Source organism: Sapajus apella, unplaced genomic scaffold (genome assembly GCF_009761245.1).
Source record: "Sapajus apella isolate SASKATOON/1434 unplaced genomic scaffold, GSC_monkey_1.0 scaffold4, whole genome shotgun sequence".
Lineage (NCBI taxonomy): Eukaryota > Metazoa > Chordata > Mammalia > Primates > Cebidae > Sapajus > Sapajus apella.
Window position 1 is genome coordinate 25,602,560 of NW_022436944.1, and position 19,158 is coordinate 25,621,717.

At 41.6% G+C, this 19,158-nt stretch overlaps 1 protein-coding gene across 1 annotated transcript in view; it reads right to left on the minus strand.

The window, feature by feature from the left end:
- ZBTB38 (zinc finger and BTB domain containing 38) overlaps positions 1 to 18,062 on the minus strand; it is a 133,378-nt gene extending 115,316 nt beyond the window's left edge. Inside the window, exon 1 of the mRNA XM_032258712.1 lies at positions 17,803 to 18,062. The gene's annotated coding sequence lies outside the window, so the exon portion shown is untranslated. The remainder of the gene's footprint in view (positions 1 to 17,802) is intronic.
- Positions 18,063 to 19,158: the final 1,096 nt, after the last annotated feature.

Below are 19,158 nucleotides of genomic sequence, written 5' to 3' on the forward strand. Positions count from 1 at the left end.
TTCACTTCCTTGCCCTAAACTTCCTCTGATCTAGCAACATGACTGCTGTCCTCTTAGATCAATGACCACATGACTGCTGTCCTCTTAGATCAATCCTGACAATACAGTATGCAATAGCCAAAATGTACGAAGCTGAAGAGAAATACTTTGCAGCTTTGTTTCTGATGTTATATTCAGTATTATAAACATATAGACTTGCAGACATCTGATCTCAGTGGAGATGGAACACAACTCTGTATATCGACATTGCAGGTTTGTTTATGCTCATTCAATTTTCTTCACAACAAATAATTCCCTTCCACCTCCAGCTTAAAAGAAGTGCCCTCTCCTCTTCCTGAGCTCTTGTTCATGTTTCTTCTTCTCTTCCTCCCTGAATTACTATTTCTCTCAGCAACAGCTTTTGCCTTCAGCTTCTTAGTGGTTTCTTCCCACTGCCTGGACACAAACCCAGATATGCACATTAAAAAAAAAAAAAGTTCATTGGCCCCCCTTTCCCTTTTCTAGTTTTTTTTTTTTTTTTTTAATTTCAGGCTGAACTTCTTTCAGGAGGGTTTGTGCCCACTCCCCAGCCTTAAATTCCCTACAACCTGTGTGTTACACCCACTTCTCAACCACAGCTGTGTTCTCAGGTGTCACCAGGGTTCTCCTAACTGCCTAATCCAGGGCTTCTTTTCAGGTTTTGTTTGTGTGGTTGATTGCTTTAGATTTTCCAAAGTTTTCAAATGGACAAAAAACAGGAGAGAACAGTATAATAAACATATACACTTGTTACTTAGATTGAACAGTTGTTACTATTTTAATTGTTTCATCCATTTTATCTGCTAAATTTTTATTCAGTAAATTACAGAAATTCTAATGTTTCACCCTGAAATAATTGTGTTCTTTCATAAAAAACAGGAACATCTTCCTACACACCCACATTATCATATCACAACAAGAAAATTAACAACAAATGTGTAATATCATTTTATACACACATTCTACATTCCTATTTCCTCAATTGTTCTGGACATGTCTTTACAGCTGGTACATTCAGATTGCAGTCATGAATGTCCATTGTGCTTGGTGGTTGTTTCTTGGTTTTCACTGATGACCTCACTCTAGCATTTGCTTCTGTTATGCAGTTCCTTGTTGGAAGACTTTCCCTTGGTTTCCATAATATCAACTCTTCTTTCTCTTGGTCTTTTACTCCTGATCATCTGTTTTCTTCATAGACCTTCCTTTGCTACTTGTTTTTTCAGTGTTGGCGCCTCACAGGATTCTGTCCTTGGCTCTCCATTCTCACCTTGAACTAGCTTCCCAGGCAATTCTCCTGAATAATATTCCACTGTATATATGGATACCATTTATTGTGTGGCTACACCACATTTTGTTTACCCATTTATCAGTTGATGGATGTTTGGGTTGTTCCTACTATTGGGCTCTTATGAATAAGGATCATGTGTATTTGTATACAAGTTTTTGTGTAGACATGTTTTAATTTCTCTTGTGTATATACCTAGGAGTGGAATTGCTAAGTCATATGATAACTTTATGTTTAACATTCTAGGGAACCACTAAACTACTTCTCAAGCAGCTATACTGTTTTACAGTCTCACCAGCAATGTAGAAGTGTTCCAATTTCTCCACATCTTCACCAGAACTTGTTACTGTCTGTCTTTTTTATTCTAGCCATCATAGAGGATGTGAAGTGTTATCTTATTGTGGTTCTGATTTGTATTTCCCTGATGGTTAATTATTTGAACATCTTTTCGTGTGCTTATTAACCACTTGTATATTTTCTTTGGAGAAATATCTATTTAGATCCTTTGCCAATTTTTCACGAGTTATTTGTCTTTTTTATTATTGAGTTGAAGAGTTTTTATATATTCTAAATAATACTCTCTTTTCAGAAATGTAATTTGCAAATATTTTCTTCCATTGTAGGAATTGTCTTCTTAGTCATTTTATGCACATAGGTTCTAGCACAATAGGCACTCAATAATGATTTATTGAATTCAGTTGAATCTCTCATAGGTCTAATCATCTTTTTTTACTGTCCACTCAACTTCAACTTTCTTTCTTAGAGTATAAGAAAAATACAAACAAAAATGAAGAATATAGACTCTTTGGACTGAACATTATTTAAAACTCCAAAGTATACGTGGCTTATGAACACTAGGTTTTAACAAATTACTTAACTTCTCCAGGCCTCAGTTTCCTCAACTGTAAATTGGAGAGAGGTTTTGGTCATCCGTAAGCTTGCTTCCACTCCAACATTTAATAAGTTTAACAACAACAAAAGTCAAGACCATTCCTGGTGGCATGCAGGGCTCGAAGCAAACCACTTCGAATAATCACCGTGTCTGCCTTGGTTGCTGGTATATTCCAAGCACAAAGTGCTGTGACCTACCCATAATAAGTAATAAACTAGATAGTATTACTTAATTCCCATTAAGCTCATTAAATCCCATACCTGTAAAGATCATCAAGATGTTGATGACTCCCAAATTTGTATCTTTAGCCTCGACTCTTTTCATGATGAATTCATTTGCTGATTCAACACTTCTATCTGCAGGTCTAACAGGCTTCACAATTGTAACATGTCAAAAATAGAATTCTTGATTCCCCACTCTTCCTCAAACGTGTTTCCCACTCCCCACTCCACACCAGGCTTTCTAATTTCAGTAAATGGCACCACCTCCAATGAGTTACCAGGCAAAAAGGTTAGAATCATCCTTAACTGCGCTTCTTCTTTAAAAGTTATTCAATTCATCAAAAAGCTTTATCAGCTCTACCTTCAAAACACACCCAAATTTGATCACTTCTTACCTTCTCCACAGCTTACTGCTCTAGGCCAATCTATGACCTTCCCTTCCCTGGATTTTTATAGTAGCCTCCTACCTTGCATCCTTAAATCTATTCTTCCCCACCTACAATCATTTCTCCACATAGGAGTCTGGATGATTCTCTAAAAACTTAAACAAGATCATACCACCCTTCTGTTCAAAATACTCCAAAGATTTTCTATCACATTCAGAATCAACCCAGGGAGTTGCTGGTAGAGTGGTATGTTAGGCCTTGAGCAGTTCAAGTGACCTTGCCACCGTTTTGTTTCTTGAACACACCCAGAATGTCCTACCTTAGAGCCTTTGCACCTACTGATCTCTGCATGCAACACTGGCTCACCTGAGATTTTGCTCAGCCCACTCTCTTGCTTCATTCAGGTCTCTGCTTGAATGTCACAACTCCAGGGAGGCCTTATCCAACACCCTTTCTAAAAAGGCCCTTCTGCAACTCATTGTCCCTTTATTCTGCTTTACATTCATTCATAGTACTTAATGTTCCCTAAAAGATAGTACATGTTTGTTTGTTCACCTCTGTGTCCCTTACTAGAATGTCAGCTCTAGAATTTAGAAGGGCAAAGATCTCATCTTTGTTTCACTTTCTTTCTGTTCCAACTTTTATTTTCGGTTCAGAGGGTACAATGTGTGGATTCGTTACATAGGTAAATTGCCTGTCACGGGGATTTGGTGTGCATATTATTTCATCGCCCAAGTAACAAGCATAGTACCCGATAGGCAGTTTTTTGACCCTCACCCTTCTTCTACCCTCCACTATCAAGTAGGCCCTGGTGTCTATTGTTCACTCTTTGTGTCCATGTGAACTCAATGTTTAGCTCCCACTTCTAACTGAGAAAATGCAGCATTTGTTTTTCTGTTCCTGTATTAATTCCCTTAGGATAATGGCCTCCAGCTCCATCCATGTTACCGCAAAGGGCATGATCTCATTCTTTTTAATGGCTGCATAGTATTTCACAGTGTCTATGCACCACATTTTCTTTATCCAGTCCACCACTGATAGGCATTTAGGTTGATTCCAGGTCTTTGCCATTGTAATAGTGTTGCAATAAACATATGCAGATAGATGCCTTTACAGCAGAATGGTTTATATTCCTTTGGGTGTTTTTTTTTTTAGTATAATAATAGGATTGCTGGGTGGAGTGGCAGTTCTGTTTTAAATTCTTTGGGAAATCACCAAACTGCTTTCCAGAGCAGATGAACTAGTTTACACTCCCACCAGCAGTGTATAAGTGTTCCCTTTCTCTGTGACCACACCAGCATCTGTTATTTTTTGACTTTTTAATAATAGCCAGTCTGATTGGTGTAAGATGATATCTCATTGTGGTTGTTTGCATTTCTTTAATGATTAGTGATACTAAACATTTTTCCATATGCTTGTTGGCTTTGTTTACTGCCTGGTTTACTGATGTATTCTTAGTACCATTTCTAGCACACGATAGACATTCAATGAATATTGTTGAATACATAAATTAATGATATAATAATTACTATCTGAGAGAAAGCCCTGGGTCTGTGTCACTTACTAACTGATTTGCCTTAGACAAATTATATAATCTCTCCAAGTTTCAGTTTTCATCCCTGTGAAAATGAGCTAGTAATACCTACTGTGAAAGACTGTTATGAGGATTGGAGATAAGGGATGAAGGTGCCTCATATTAAGTGCTCAGAGTAGATGAACTAGTTTACAATTCATAGACCTGTAATTACCCATAAAAGTAAACATTCTTCTTTATGCATTTGGTTGAAGGACGAAGGGGATCATCAAACCTGCTCCCTTAGAACCATAATTTATCAACAAAGAATGCCATGCTAGAAGCTACAGAGGGAAATGAATCAATTTCATTGCAGTAGACTCAGAGAGCTGGGTTAGAGATACTCTGTTCAAATTCAAGTCAAACCACTGCTTTGTTCTGTGGACTGCAGCAGGGTTGGAGGAGATGATTCAAAATGACCTCAGCTTTTGTCTAATTTGGTCCTGTGACCAGACCACAGGCAAGGCCACATCCAGGGAACTGATTTCCTTTGCAGCTCTCTGCTAAGAGGCCCACTGACATGATAAAATGCTGTGCAGCCATTACATATTACTCAGCCATAGGATGAGGCATTTCTACGTGTTTGGACATGGAAAGACCTTCAACAGGTATTGTGAAGTGAAAAATTCAAGTTGTAGATGAAATATGCAGCACAAATGCACACCAACAACACTCCATTATACTTGTATGCAGGTTCCTACGTCTGTATGTAAACACAAAGCAGAGGGTCTTGGAGGCAGAAACCATGTCAGTTACTCTCACTTCCTCAGAGAAGCGAGGAGGACTGGAACTGGAAGCAGGCATCAAAGGAGACTTCAGATTTATCTACAGTATTTGTTTACAAAGATAATGTGTTATTTACATAATTAGAAATTAACTTTTTAAAGCTGCTCGAACAAGATGATGCTAACACACCCCATTTGAAGTAAAATGAAGGAATTTACTTTTCCCTAACTAGTGGTTCTCAAATGGGCAGTCTCTCCATCAGAAGGTCTTTGGAAATGCCAACATTTTCTGGATGTCACAAATTCTCCACGGGATACTGGCATTTAGTTCCCCAGGGATGGGGGATAATAAACGTCCTATCATGTGGGGAAATCCTACACCACAAAGTAGTATCTCTGCCCAGAGGCCAACAGTGGCCCTAGTGAGAAACTGCACAAAAATTTGGTTTGGTTGTATTATCAAATTCATCTATTACTGCCAAGGGTGGTAGCTCACACCTGTAATCCCAGCACTTTGGGAGGCTGAGGTGGAAGGATTGCTTACGGCCAGGAGTTCAACACCACCCTGGCCAACACAGTGATACCCCATCTCTATAAAAAATAAATGAAGGAAAAATATATATTAAAAATTCACCTATTACCTATAATTAAGAGGTGTTTTTCTGTCTTTGATTTGAACTCCTGAGATGCCCACCACGTGTTCTGTCTCTCTGTATAAAACAGTGAATTTTGGTCGAGAAGTAAATTTTGGTCAGGAGAAGCAAATAGAAATCCATGTCAGTTGCTCTCAGTGGGAAGCCTGGGTTTTAATGGAGTCATTGGCTTAGGTTTGACACCTCCCATTTAGAGTATGTGAATATTTCTGAGAATAAAGGTTGTCTAGGCACCAGCCAGTCCCTTTGTACATTGTTGATACTTTAAGACAAATGTCCCATCAGCCAGCAGTCAGGCAAGACTGAGAGCCTTCAAAGGAAAGCTGGGAGCAGTCCTTCTCCGGTGGTTAGCAATTCCAACACAGGGCTGTCTGCTTTCAGACTACTAGCTCTCAGAAAGCAGCTTTCAACTCACAGGAGTAAGAGAGAGAAAGGTGATGATAGGTAAAACAGAAAGATTATGTGGTATTTTCCCTTTCAATATCATACCCTTTGACAATATTGTGGTTCATACATTCAATACATATTTACTGGGCATCTACTATGTGTCAGCATTGTGATAGGTGCTGGGGTGTAGTACAGAATGAGACATATATATGTGCGTTCTAGTGGAGAAGGCATAATAAACAGATACACATAAATCAGGTCATTTTAAATAGTGGTTACCATGTAATGAAACAGCATGGGGATGTGATTGATAACTAGTGGGATGACATATCATGGAGAGTTCCGTAGAGACACCTCTGGCAGGTGATCTGAGGCTAGCTGGGCCATGTTGTGGGAATAAGAATTGTGCTGTCAGTGGTCAAGGTGGTAGCAATGGAAGGCCTGTGACTGTTCCTGTCTCTTCCAGCCCAGCCCAGAGCATCATCAGTCTGCAATAGGAGATCTTGTAGGTTATCTGTGCTCCGGGCCTGGGAAAAATTATGAGAAACATTCACATTTCTTATTTTGTTTTCCAGCCATCTAAGCCCAGGCTTTCAGCTGCGTCTCAGACCAGGATTTCACCTGTATTTAAGGAAGTTGATTTCATTTGTTCTAGAGGTATTGGACTAGAGTTTGCTGATGGATAACTGGCATGGGACTTTAAAAATTACTGTTACTTAAAAACACTTGTATAGCAATTACTTTGTATCAGACACAGTTCTGAACACTATGAATATTAAGTCATTTAGTGATTACAACAAGTCTACGTAACAGGAACAGACGACTATTATCCTTAGTTTATGCATGAAGGACAGTGATGCTGTTTCTTTAATGAAGGCCTTCCAACCAAGCACCCCTTCCAGGGATTTGCGGTGTGGTTCTGGCTGACAGGTAACACCAGCATTGGGTGGGGCAGACCTGGCAGAGGTGGCGGCGGCAGAGGTGGCGGCAGCGTCAGAAGTGCAGATTCTTGACCTGCCCTAGAGCTACTGAACCAATTCTGTGCTCTGTCAGTGATTCTGATGGATGGCCAAGTTTAAGGGCCAGTGATCTAGTCCATCTTTTCATTTTTAGAAAGATGATTTGAAAGATTAGCCTTCCATATCTAGCTAATTGTTCAAAATCAGATGTTTTATTAGTATGCACGCTTTCCCCTTCTTTGTTAAAGTTCACTTCTCAGGTAGAGCAACTGAGCACAGCAGGGTTAGAATCAACCCGTTAATCTGGGGTCACTGCAGTAGGATGTAGTGCATGGGGGGTGGGGCTGGAATATGTGGTGACAGGGGCTGGGGAAGGGATGGGGGAAGCACTGCGGACCACAGGCCAGTGTCCCTGCCTGAGAAAGTACCTCCTCACCATGTGCGAGAAGGGGAGAGGGACAGACAGGGACATTGTCCTCTTACGGTGACATCTCATCCCACGTACAGCTAACCTACGGCAATTTAACACTATATCCTTGCCAGAGAGAAAGGAAGGAAGAAGAGAAGGAAGGAAGGAAGAAAGAAAGAAAAAAGGGAGAGAGGGAGAGAGAAATGCAGGCAGGCAGGCAGGTGATTTAATGTTGAAGGCATCCCTCTCACATTCCCATGAAAAGGTGCCTCAGAGAAAACCTGCATTTCCCTGGGGTTCTAGGTTACGATGGGCCTCTTAAAAAAGCACATAGCTTTTTTTTTTTTTTTTAACCTGAGAAGGGATCTAAAGATTTTTCGTAAAACACGATCCTGAATGCAAACCAACGGCATTGCCTGGTTGTCAGCCAAAAAACATGGTCTGTCTAGTGCTAGAAGAAAATGACTGGATTAAGCTTCCTGAGAGATGTATGTGACCCATTCTTTATGGGTGATTTAAAGGATTTTCAGGAGACATTTTGATTGCATGTATTTCACTCTGCGTGCTGACTTTAGACACTAACTTTCATGTAAGAGGCAACCACACTGAGTATGAAGGCCTATTTTCTGACTTTCTGTGTTGTCAAAGCTTAAAAATTGGCCAAGCAGATTCCATCCTAAGCTGTAAGATCCACACTGTGAGGGGAAAACTAGACTGAAGCCCTAGGAGGAAGCAAGAGCCTTACAATCACGGGTGGAAGCTGGCTGTGAAAACATCCACTGCGGTATTACTGTGCTTACACGGTGAGGAAGTGCTCCAAAACTCTACAAATTGCAGGGCCAGGTGTCTCTGGGTCTGTGAGGATGCTAGGCAAGGGGTCAGTGCAAGGCTGGGCATTCTTGCCCTACCCACACTGCCCTTGTCTTGGCAGCCTGAGCTCTACTCATCCACCCTCTGCATCCAGCCCTGTCGGTGCTTCCTGACCCTGTGGTAACACTTTCCTCTCACTGATCAGGCAGGGAGTGGACGCAGCAGGGGCTGTGCCCGGTCAACCTGAGCCTCCCTCTCACAAATGTGATCTGAGTGGCCGGCCATCTGTGGCCGGCCATCCAGATGGCAGCAGGCTCTGGAGCCATGAAGTCCTGTGGACTCTGGGCTGGTAGATGCCAAGCACGGGAGACTCACGGCAGAGACAGGCAGACAGAAGCAGGATGACGTGGGCCTGGAGTGAGCAACCAGCCATGTGAGTGACTCTCCTGTGCTGGTTTCCTGGGCCTGGCTGAGCCTGACTTGCTGTCCTAGGTCTCCTTTACCTATAACCTCATGCCAACCCCAGTCGCCTATTCATTGAGCTAGTAGGCAGCACTGGAGTCTGTCTCCTGCATCCAAACAATGCTTTACTGGAGCAAACAAGGAGGCTGGGCTTTACACTGTCCCCTGGGGCCCTCAAATGCCTGGTAAGGCTTTTACAAAGGAGCCAGGTCTCTAACCCCTTGTAGAACTCACTGTGGAGCTTCAATCACTTGTGACCTCTTGTGACCCAAAATGCAAACTTCCAGAATTTAGATGATCTTGGCAAGTTCATTGTTTAAGAAACCCCTTTCTACAGGACAGGTACGATTTTCCTGGGCCATGTAAAATGCCCACACTTGTTCTCTATCCTTCCTTTTCTGATGAGTTATCTGTGCCACAGACATGCTTGTCAATGTCAGGTATGAATTTCCCCTAGTTTATCAATTAGGCGAAGAAACAACAGTGGTTTCCAATGGTTTTCAAATTTTCAGCATAAAATCTTTTTTCTTAAGCTAATGTTGCTTGAAACCTCAGTACAGAAGAGATATAAACAGAGCTGCCCTGTGCGTTTCTTCTTTCAGCCTCCCTCCCCAACTCCACCTGCAGGAACAAGCATTCAGGGCATTGCTCAGGGCGGCAGATCATTTCATCCTTATCTAGAGCAAATATCATAGAACACCCATTACACATTATAACCCCTTCCAAGCTCTGGAAATACAGCAAAGTACAAGACACATCCCCAACATAAAGGAGAGGTGCCAGGCGAGAGCCCTTGCCAAGTTTGGAGGTGCGACTACGGCTGCAGGGCTGAGCTGGGAGGAGTTGCCAGGGGCTACAGTAGTTGGGGAATGGGCCACTGACACCCAGTATTGTCGGACTGGAGCAGAATTTCAATAGGTTTACATAAAAAGAGAAGGTGAGGTCTGAGGGGTGAGGGTGGAGGTGCACGCAGACAAGAGGAGAAATGTGAGCAAGGGTGGAACTGTCTAGGCACGCTCAGGGAATGGCCAGCTGATGAATTGGGTTGGAGAAGCATGGCACCCTCAGTGGGAAAATAGGAAGGGGCCAGAATTTGAATGTCAGGCTAGGAAAATTCAACTCATTTCAGAGACCATCAAGAGCCCTGAATGATTCAATTTAGGAAGAAAAAGAAAAACAAGATAAGGTGCAAAAATGAGACATCGAGCTGCTCAGTTGTGGTGTTTGACATGGATCTGCAGGAAAGGCCATGGGTCAGAAAAGGAAACGGTGGTGACACAATTCCCCGCTGCTGACCCTCTTCCCCAAAGGGTCACATATCTTCCAGACTGAAGGCGAGCACATTATCGTCTACTTATTTGTCAGGCATCAGAAAGCACAGTGACTCATTTGAAGTCCCCCAGCCAAGGAGTCCCAGAGGCCCTGACTCACAGGCCTTCCCAGAAGAATTCTCTCCAAGCACAGACGTGTGATCACCAGACACTTGTTCATCGGCTGGTGAAAGCAGCCTCCCGGCCAGATCAGTGCTTCTTAGATCTTTCCTCTTCTGCTCAAACCCATGAACGGGAAACACCTGAACTCTCTCCCAGCCTCAGGCTCAGCCTGTTTCAGGCTCAGTCTCAGCTCTGCAGCCAAAGGAATCCAGAGAATGGCCCCGTGTCGAAGCCTCTCTTAAAACCATCAAAGCAAATACAAATACCTACACAAAAATACAGTAATTCCTTCTTATTTGTGTGTGAGCAATAAAAACAAAACAAAACAAACCCAAACACAGCCATTCTTGAAGCAGGCATGGGCATCAGCTGCAAAGGTGAAAGCTGTGCTCGGGCTACAAGCTTCCATGGGGACGACAGTGTAAGACATTCCCTCATTATACACAATTTGATGGTGACACATTTGGGCTAGCCACCTCTCTGGCTCTGTCTCTCTCTGCTACATAATCAATAGCCTGAATTTGTCCAGCAGTTGCCTAGAGTGAAATAGATTCTTCACATGGGAACATAACCAAGGCCTTTGCCCAATCACCCCAGGGATCTCAGCCATGTTTTTCCACAAGGCACACATCCACCTGTGTCACCCACTTCGTGGTGCAGGCACGAACAGAAAAGCAAATGAGATATTTAGAGATGACGTCATGACTTGTGATGGAGTTGGAATTGAAGATCTTATAAGCAAAAGTTCAAAGAGATGCTGCTACTACTAAACAATATTCGAGCTCACAGAGGAACTCTACATATTTCTTCTCTTTGATCCTTATAAAGATTGGGAGATATGGGGAAGGTTCGTGTCCATTTTCTGTCACTTCTAACAGAATACTTAAAACTGGGCATTTTACAAGGAAAGAACTGTATTTCTTGTAGTTATGGAGGCTAGGAAGTTCCAGGTTGAGAGGCCACATCTGGTGAGAGCCTTCTTGTTGGTGGGGACTCTCTGCAGAGTCCCAGGGTGGCACAGGGCATCACGTGGCAAAGGGGTGGAGTGTGCTCACATGCTAGCTCAGATCTCTTCCTTGTCTTGTAAAGCCACCAGTTCCCCTCCTGTGGTAACTCATTAACCATTAATCCATGAGTGGATTATTCTACTTATAAGGGCAAAACCCTCGTGATCCAATCATCTCTTAAAGGCCTCACCTCTCAATACTGCCCCATTGGGGATTAAGTTTCCATGTGAATTTTGAGGGGAGCATTCAAACCACAACAGTGTGTTTGGGCAGAGTGGTGAGAACAGAAGCATAAGGAGTCTGAGTGTCTGACACAAGGTCCCTGAACAAGGCAGCACCTGGACACCCTCTCATCCTGGTCTTCTGGTTTCGGAGGCTGTGTTCTTTCCAACAACTCCATAGGGTAGATGAGAATCACATCGTCAGAAAAGGGACAAAGAGGGACATGGCCAACCACCGTACATCCCCCATCAGTGGAGGAAGGCTTTCTGGCAAGTGGGTTGCAATGGACTTCCCAGCACCTTGCTCAGAATTTCCAGGAATCTGTTCCCAAGGCTCTGGGGGCCAAGGGCAGAAGATGTTCCATGGTACCCTTGGTCAAGGAAGCACACCAGTTGCAACTGCAGTCAGTGACTCAGCACCGATGGGAAAGCTGTCAGCTGGAAGCCAGGCCAGACACACTCCCTGAGGTCACTGGCTACAGTCAACGCTGGACGCGTCCACCTCCCAGTGCCCATTGTGACTCCAGAGGAAAGAGCTCTTCGAACAACCTCCTGGTGTCTGTGCCGCCTTTCTTCCACAATAAATATGTCATCTCTCCATTATTTTATATATATGTATGAAATACATGCATACATAAATATATAATAACATTACATATATTACATATAAATTATTATATAACATTGTATATAAAGTGTTATATAATACATATTTATATAAATTACTATGTTATAATTACTACATAATTTATATATATGTAATGTTATATTACATGTAATGTATACATTACAGTATAATGTATTATTACTACATAATTTATATATATAATATTTAGTATATACATAAATTTTTTTATAGAGGCAAGGTCTCGCTATGTTGCTCAGGCTGGTCTGGAACTCCCGGGCTCAAATAATCCACCCACCTTGGCCTCCCAAAGTGTTGAGATTACAGGCATGAGCCACTGTGCCTGGCCAGCCTTCATTGTTTTTCTATTCTAACTAGTTTTCTACAATTTTCTGATTAAAAAAAAATGCAAACAGTACCAAAGACCGTACAATGAAAAGCAATAGAGGTTGAAGTATAGGATTCTAGTTTTTGACACATAAATGTAATGCAGTATCTGGAAACTTCCATTTTTGCAAGATGAGAAAATTCCCCTTCCATTTCTGCTCTCCTCCTCTGTCCCTAACCTCTGGGTCCCTTAATATCACTGCTGCATGGCACCACAGTTTATAACTTGAATGTCTTGCCCTAGAAATATAATTATTTGTGATGATATAGCTTGATTCTTAAAAGTAAAAACAAGTGGCATGTATAATACTCCGATTACGGCAGCATTATTCTTTCCAGAGGCAAGTGGAGACCCTCAAAGAAAGATGTGCGGTCATGAGTCACTAAACATGTGCTGATCCAAGGGAAATAAAATTCAGCTGGGAGAAGGACGTGGGAAGGGATGGAGTGATGTATTGAAGTTATTTTTCCTCAGTATGTTAAAGGCATTTCTCTAATTCCCATCATTGAATGGCAAGAAGGATGGGAGGAGCACAGTCAGGGACCTTCCTTCACATAATCATCTATAATTTTGATCACTGACCATGTGCTGGACATTATGCTAAGTGCTTAAGAAGCATATAAAGAATGGTTCTCACCTTCAAGGGGAAAAGACAGGAAAACCAGTGTGCAGAGAGTGAAAGCTCCAAACGGCGGGAGTTTTCTCTTTTGTGGCTTGTTCACAGCTGTATTTATAGTATTTAGACTAGCCAATTATTGAATGAAAGAAGAGCGCAATGCCAGAGCTACGCATGGCTGCGGGAAAGGGAGACAGGCGGGGAGGAGCACCTATGAAAGCACTCAGGAGGAGGTCTGGAGGCCTCAGAGGATGCTCCCAAAGACAGCTTGGGTTGAATTTTGAAGACCAAGTAGAGTAGGACATGGGAAAAAATTGGGAAATGGAATCCCCAGAAGTTTGGTGGAAGCAGATGAATTTGGAAACATTGAAGGATATGAGGAAGGAATGACAAGAGGGGCAAGAAGGGCCTTGTATGACAGGCAGAGAAGGCTGGCTGCATTCCAGGGGTGACAGAGCACCTCAGAGGGTTGTCAGCACAGGAGTAGTGCGGTCAGGCTGTGTTTTAGAGACTCTCTGTGTGGGTAGTGAGAGGGTAACCCAGGGGCTGGAGGAGTCCAGGGAGGGGCTCTGTGAAGAGACATGATAAGAAGCTGGCTAAGGTACTGAGATTGGAGAGAAGGGCCTAGATCCAGGAAACATTTAGGAGGTAGAGTGTGCACACAGTTTGGTAGCTGAGGGGCTTTCTGGGATGGACAAAAAGTCCAGGGTGAGTTTCTGATCTGAGTAAATGGCGGGGGTGGTGGTGATATCATTCACAGAAAGAGAGATTAAGAAAAGAGCAGTGGTTTCAACAAGTTGTGAGGAGGTGCTAAGTGCCACTGCAGATGTGTTGTGCATGTGGGATGCTCAAAAGGTGATGGCTCTCTAGATCTGAGAGTCACTGGCAAGTAAGTGGTAGTGGTAGATGAGGTAGATGGTAGATGAGGTAAGTGGTAGATGAGGCTGAGGACAGAAAAATATAGGGTATTATGCACATGAAACTGTATGAGAAATACCACCTTTAAGCATGGATAAACAGAGAAGTCCATGAAGGAGACTAGAAGGAGGTGAACTGGGAGAGAGGGTGTCACTGTTTCTGTGCAGTGGTATGCGAATGAATGAATGATGAATATATGTGTATGTGGAATGATTAATTATCTTACCTTTTCAAGATGGCCTTCCCATCTTGAACTTCAAGCATTGGACTATACAACCAGAATCTTTCCCCATTAATCTTGGTGCAGCGGCCACCAGAGGCATGACCTAGTTCTGCATGTGGTTATAAAGTGTCTCAAGGGTTTTCAGGAAAGATTGCAAGACACAGAGTTTTCCAACCAGTAGTTTCTCTGGCAATTAGCTTTATGCATTTTAAAAATAAACTTTCTATTTTACAGTAGTTTTTAGAATTTGAGAAAAGTTGAGAAGACAGTATAAAAAATTCCCATATATCTAATACCCAGTTTCCTCTATTATTCATGTATTACATTAGCATGGTGCATTTCTTATAACTAACAGGCCAATACAGATATAGTATTATTAATTAAAGTCCAAGCTTTATTTGGTTTCCTTAGTTTTTAACTAGTATTCTTTTTCTGTTCTAGGAAGGCATCCGGGTGACCACATTCCATCTGCTTGTCATGTCTCCTTAGGCTCCTCGGGCTTTGACAGTTTCTCACACTTTCCTTGTTTTCTTGATGGCCCAGACAGTTTTGAGAAGTGCTCCTCAAGTGTTTATAGAATTTCCTTCTATTTTAGTTTGACAATTTTCTCAAGGTTGGACTGGGGTCATGGGTTTGGGGGACAAAGACTGCAGAGGTGAGGTGCCATTTTCATCACATCATATCAAGGTAGAGACCATCATCAGTCACCACTGTTGACACTGACCTTGATCGCCTGGCTAAGACAGTGTTAGACTTCTCTTCCTCCCCCTTTCCACACTGTACTCTTTGGGGGGAAGTCTATGTGCGGCCCACACGTAAGGAGTGGGGCGTTATGCCCCACCTCCTTGAGGAAAGAGGCAGTTAGCTTTTTAAATCTCACCCTGCCTTTTCATTTGAAGAGAATATCTCTTCAGCTTCTTTTCCTTTCTTTCAGACATCCTTTTAAGAACACATAGGCCTGTCAACTACAGAGCCTGACTTTAAAGGGACCTTTTATGGGACTTAATATTTCTAAATGTATCAACTTACACACATCTCAAAAACTCATCATAAGATTTTAAAATGCAGGTAAAGGGACTTTCCAGGCATGGAGGTCCCCTTTGAAGGAGCCTAGAAGGATGCCTCCTTGTCCAGGGGTCCATCTGGCAAAGCCTCACCCTTCGTCTGCCCTGCTGGTGCCATGAATGAGCATGGCCTAACTGAAAAGTCAGGAATAAGTGACATCACCCCTCTCAGGAGAGAGGAATTGGAAAGGAAGTACTTGAAAAGAATAATGATGCAGAGGATCTTTTCATTGTGTTATAGATAAAGTCTTACTTTGTTCCAAAAACAACTTTGTTCCTATAAACCAAGACTATCACTGTGAAAACACAACATGATCAAGGACTGCATCACTTCAAAGAGAATTAAGGCACAGAGTTTCACACCGAGACTGTAGAGAAAAGGATTATTATTTAAAGATACTGAAACTCCAACAAGAATAATTGTCATGTGAGTTAGGAAACCTGCGTCTTGGCACGATAAACGTTTACAACTTAATAAAACATTATTGCACTCTGATAAGATAAAACCTTAACCCCCTGCTTTGGTTGCCTCCAGTGGCTGTTTCCTGTCCCCCACCCTGCTCCCCTGCAACCCCCTCTGCCTCTCCATGGGTTGGGCGGAGCAAGGAGAAAACACACATTAACTGCTTTTCTCTCATTCTCTTTTCCTCCTTATTGCCTGGACTTTGAAGTTCAATGTCATGTAAACATTAACTTGCTTCTTAAATAAAGCTGCAAAGAGCAAACTGTAATCTGAGCAGATGATTTACCTCAACATTTTCTCACGAGCTCTAAGGATTCCGATTTCTTCTCTATCAGTATGTCTCTATCTCACAGAATTACTTTGAAATAGTCTTAACTTATCATTATTATTGTTATTACTTTGGTATTGGCATGTTTTCCAAAGAATGCCTCTTTGAGATGATTTTAGATAATAATGTCCACTGAGTTTAAAAAATGTTAAGTTAAATTTTTGTTTTTTAATTAAAGAAAAAACATGTTAAATAGCAGCACAGTTGGTAAAAGATGGGGCAAAAATTATACTGGCTGAAGTTTGGGACTCACTAGACACTTTCATTAGTCAGTTTCACAAGTAAAACCGATTGTACAGGTAAAGCCTTAATCATCTTATAACTTTAGGAATAACCCACAGCGGCTAAGATGGTACATTTATTTGTTTTGGTAATCACCAGCCATGGTCTGCTTATATTACCAACAGTGTTTGTTGGTTTGTCTTTTATACAGTTGTGCCAATCATGGTAGTCTAAATTAGTCTAGCAAACACTTCAACTCACCAAACTATATGCTTCACTAATGCAATCTTTGCCAAGCTAGTGTTAAAAGGGAGGTTTTTCTGAATTTGCTTTGGAGCTGTTTTTATATTTTCTCCTAGGTTACATTTTATTTTTCCCAAATTAAGGAAATATACAAATACAGTAACTTTTCCTAACCTTGAGGACTTTAATACATGTTGCAACCCGGGCTGCTGCAGAAAGGACCCCTTAGTCATAAAAGCCTGACTCTGTACAAATTATATTTAATTACCTGCTTATATCTCCACTGTGCATGGGTTCTTTTGCCATGTATAGTGTATGTCATTTAAAGTTGGCTTGCTGGACCTGAAGTGTGTCAATGTATGATCTCAAATAAATGGAAGATGGATACTAAAAAAATGCTAATTTTCTTAATCTTTTTTTCCCTGCACTGAGATGTTTTTCCTCGACAGACAATTAAATATTTTTGAGCCTTTGCTAAATTACTATGTGGTTAATTTTGCTCAATGGCAGGAAGCTTAGATATTTGTAAATTTCCTCGTTGCACCGTTCCTGATTAGTTGAGCTTTTCTAAATACCAAATGGACCAGTTGCAGTCAATTCTATCACCACCATGATCAGCTTACATTTATCCACAAAACACCTGTTTATCCACCAAAAGAAAGTTATTCACTGTTTTAATTTGCTTTTGAGAACTGTCATAGACACAGAACAAATGGCTGTTAATGTTACAGAGTTTTGAATTTATCTTATGATATGATCACTGCTGTTTATACCCAACTTTCAAAGAATACCCTTTTTTGTTGTTATTCTGCTTGTCTACTATTATTTTATCTTTATAAATACACTCTTCATTTTACAAAGTGACTTAAATTGCTTTATTGATTCCAGATAGCAGGGGTAATATACCCAATCGACTTTGAAAACAAGACTGTTATCATCACATGATAGCTGAATAATACATTGACACTTTTTGCATTCATACCCATCTCCAATGCCTTTTTCTTTCTCTTTCTCCCTCCTTTCCTCCTGTCTTTCTTTACTTTCTTCATCAATTATTTATCGAGCATTGACGTGTTAGGCACTATGCTAAATGCTGGGGAATCAATAATAGATAAGCTCTAGGTCTCCATGAAGCTTATTCTATTGATTTAAAATCTTTCCTATCTGTTTGTTCCAAGGGTCATTTGGAGAAAATACACTAGTGGAATTCATGGGAAAGAAGGCAAACGTAGACAGCTTTCACTAAGTCAGAGAAAAAGTATGTCACTAACCTTTAGCTGTTACAGTGTAATCTTCTTTTCCGGCTCTGGTTATATCAACAGTTCCTCTTTTCCCCAAGAACTGGCTCTGGAAAGGGCATTCTTCTTCCTCTAGCATAAATAACCCTGGGTGGGAATGTTTAGATGGATATCAGTTGGATGAGACCCAGGGCGGCAGAATAGACCTCCTAGAAAACTCAAGGGCCCATATTCATCTGGTAGGACTGCCTGAGGCCTTGGCTAGAGGGCTTCTATAGAAAACCACAAATGCACAGGAAGAATTGGAGAAAATCAGATAAAGGCAAACCATTAAGTGACACATGTACAGAAGGGGAAGCAGTTAAGAATTAACTCAAATTAATTTAAGGCTACAAGAGCAAGTGGTGCAATGGCTTAGTTAATAAGAAGCTAGTCTCCAAAGCTAGGGCTTTTGAGCCAAATGACTAAGGGCCTTCAGAGCTACCAAGAGGCAGGTGGCTGGACAATGAGACCTATCACAGAGAGAATCACAAATCATCACGGGGACTAGGAGTATGCACTATAAAACGGATGAAAACAGATTTGTTCACACATCCATCTACCCATATATATATATATCTGTTGCTAATCGATTCAGCAAATGCTTGTTGACAACCACCGTTCTAGGTGATGGTGCTGGGGATACAGCAGTGAACATGCCCTCATGAAGCTTAAAATTCAGCAACAGGCAGGGGGCATGTTGAAAAATAAACTGGAATGTAGATAGGGGTTATACAAAGAAAAAGACAATGTTGAAACTTGAATCTGCTGAGTTTGGCTAGTTTCTTTGGAATACCAGGGCCCAAAGAACCTACCCCTTCAACCTTTTGCTAGTCTGAGGTTGCATCCCTCTTTAATCTTTCTCTCAGCTCAGTAAGACCATATAAGCATCGACATCTTTAGGCTTGGGCTCATCTATACTGAGGCCTCCAGCCCTGCCTTAACAGGGAACATGAAACCCTTGGATGTCTGCACTTGCCTAGGAATCAGCTTCTTGAATTTCAGATTTCTTTACTGTTTTTGACCTCTAAAAATTGAGCTCAAGTCCCTGGCTTTCCCAGGCTCAATATTTACCCAGTGTTCTTTGCTTAACTGATACCCATCAATCTTTATGACCCTACTCAAATCTCTAACGTGAAGAATTGGAGTTGGGGGTGTAACAGCCCATTCAGGATGTATAGTAAGTGCAGTCAGTGAACAGAGGTGAGCAAACCCAAAACTGAGATGGATTAAACACCTGGAGGCCAGATCGGGAGGTGTAGATTACAGGCATCATAGTTTATGGAGAACATGTTTTTTCTAGAAGACTCTCCCAGAAATAATTCATGCTGTATTGTGATTTGAAGACAG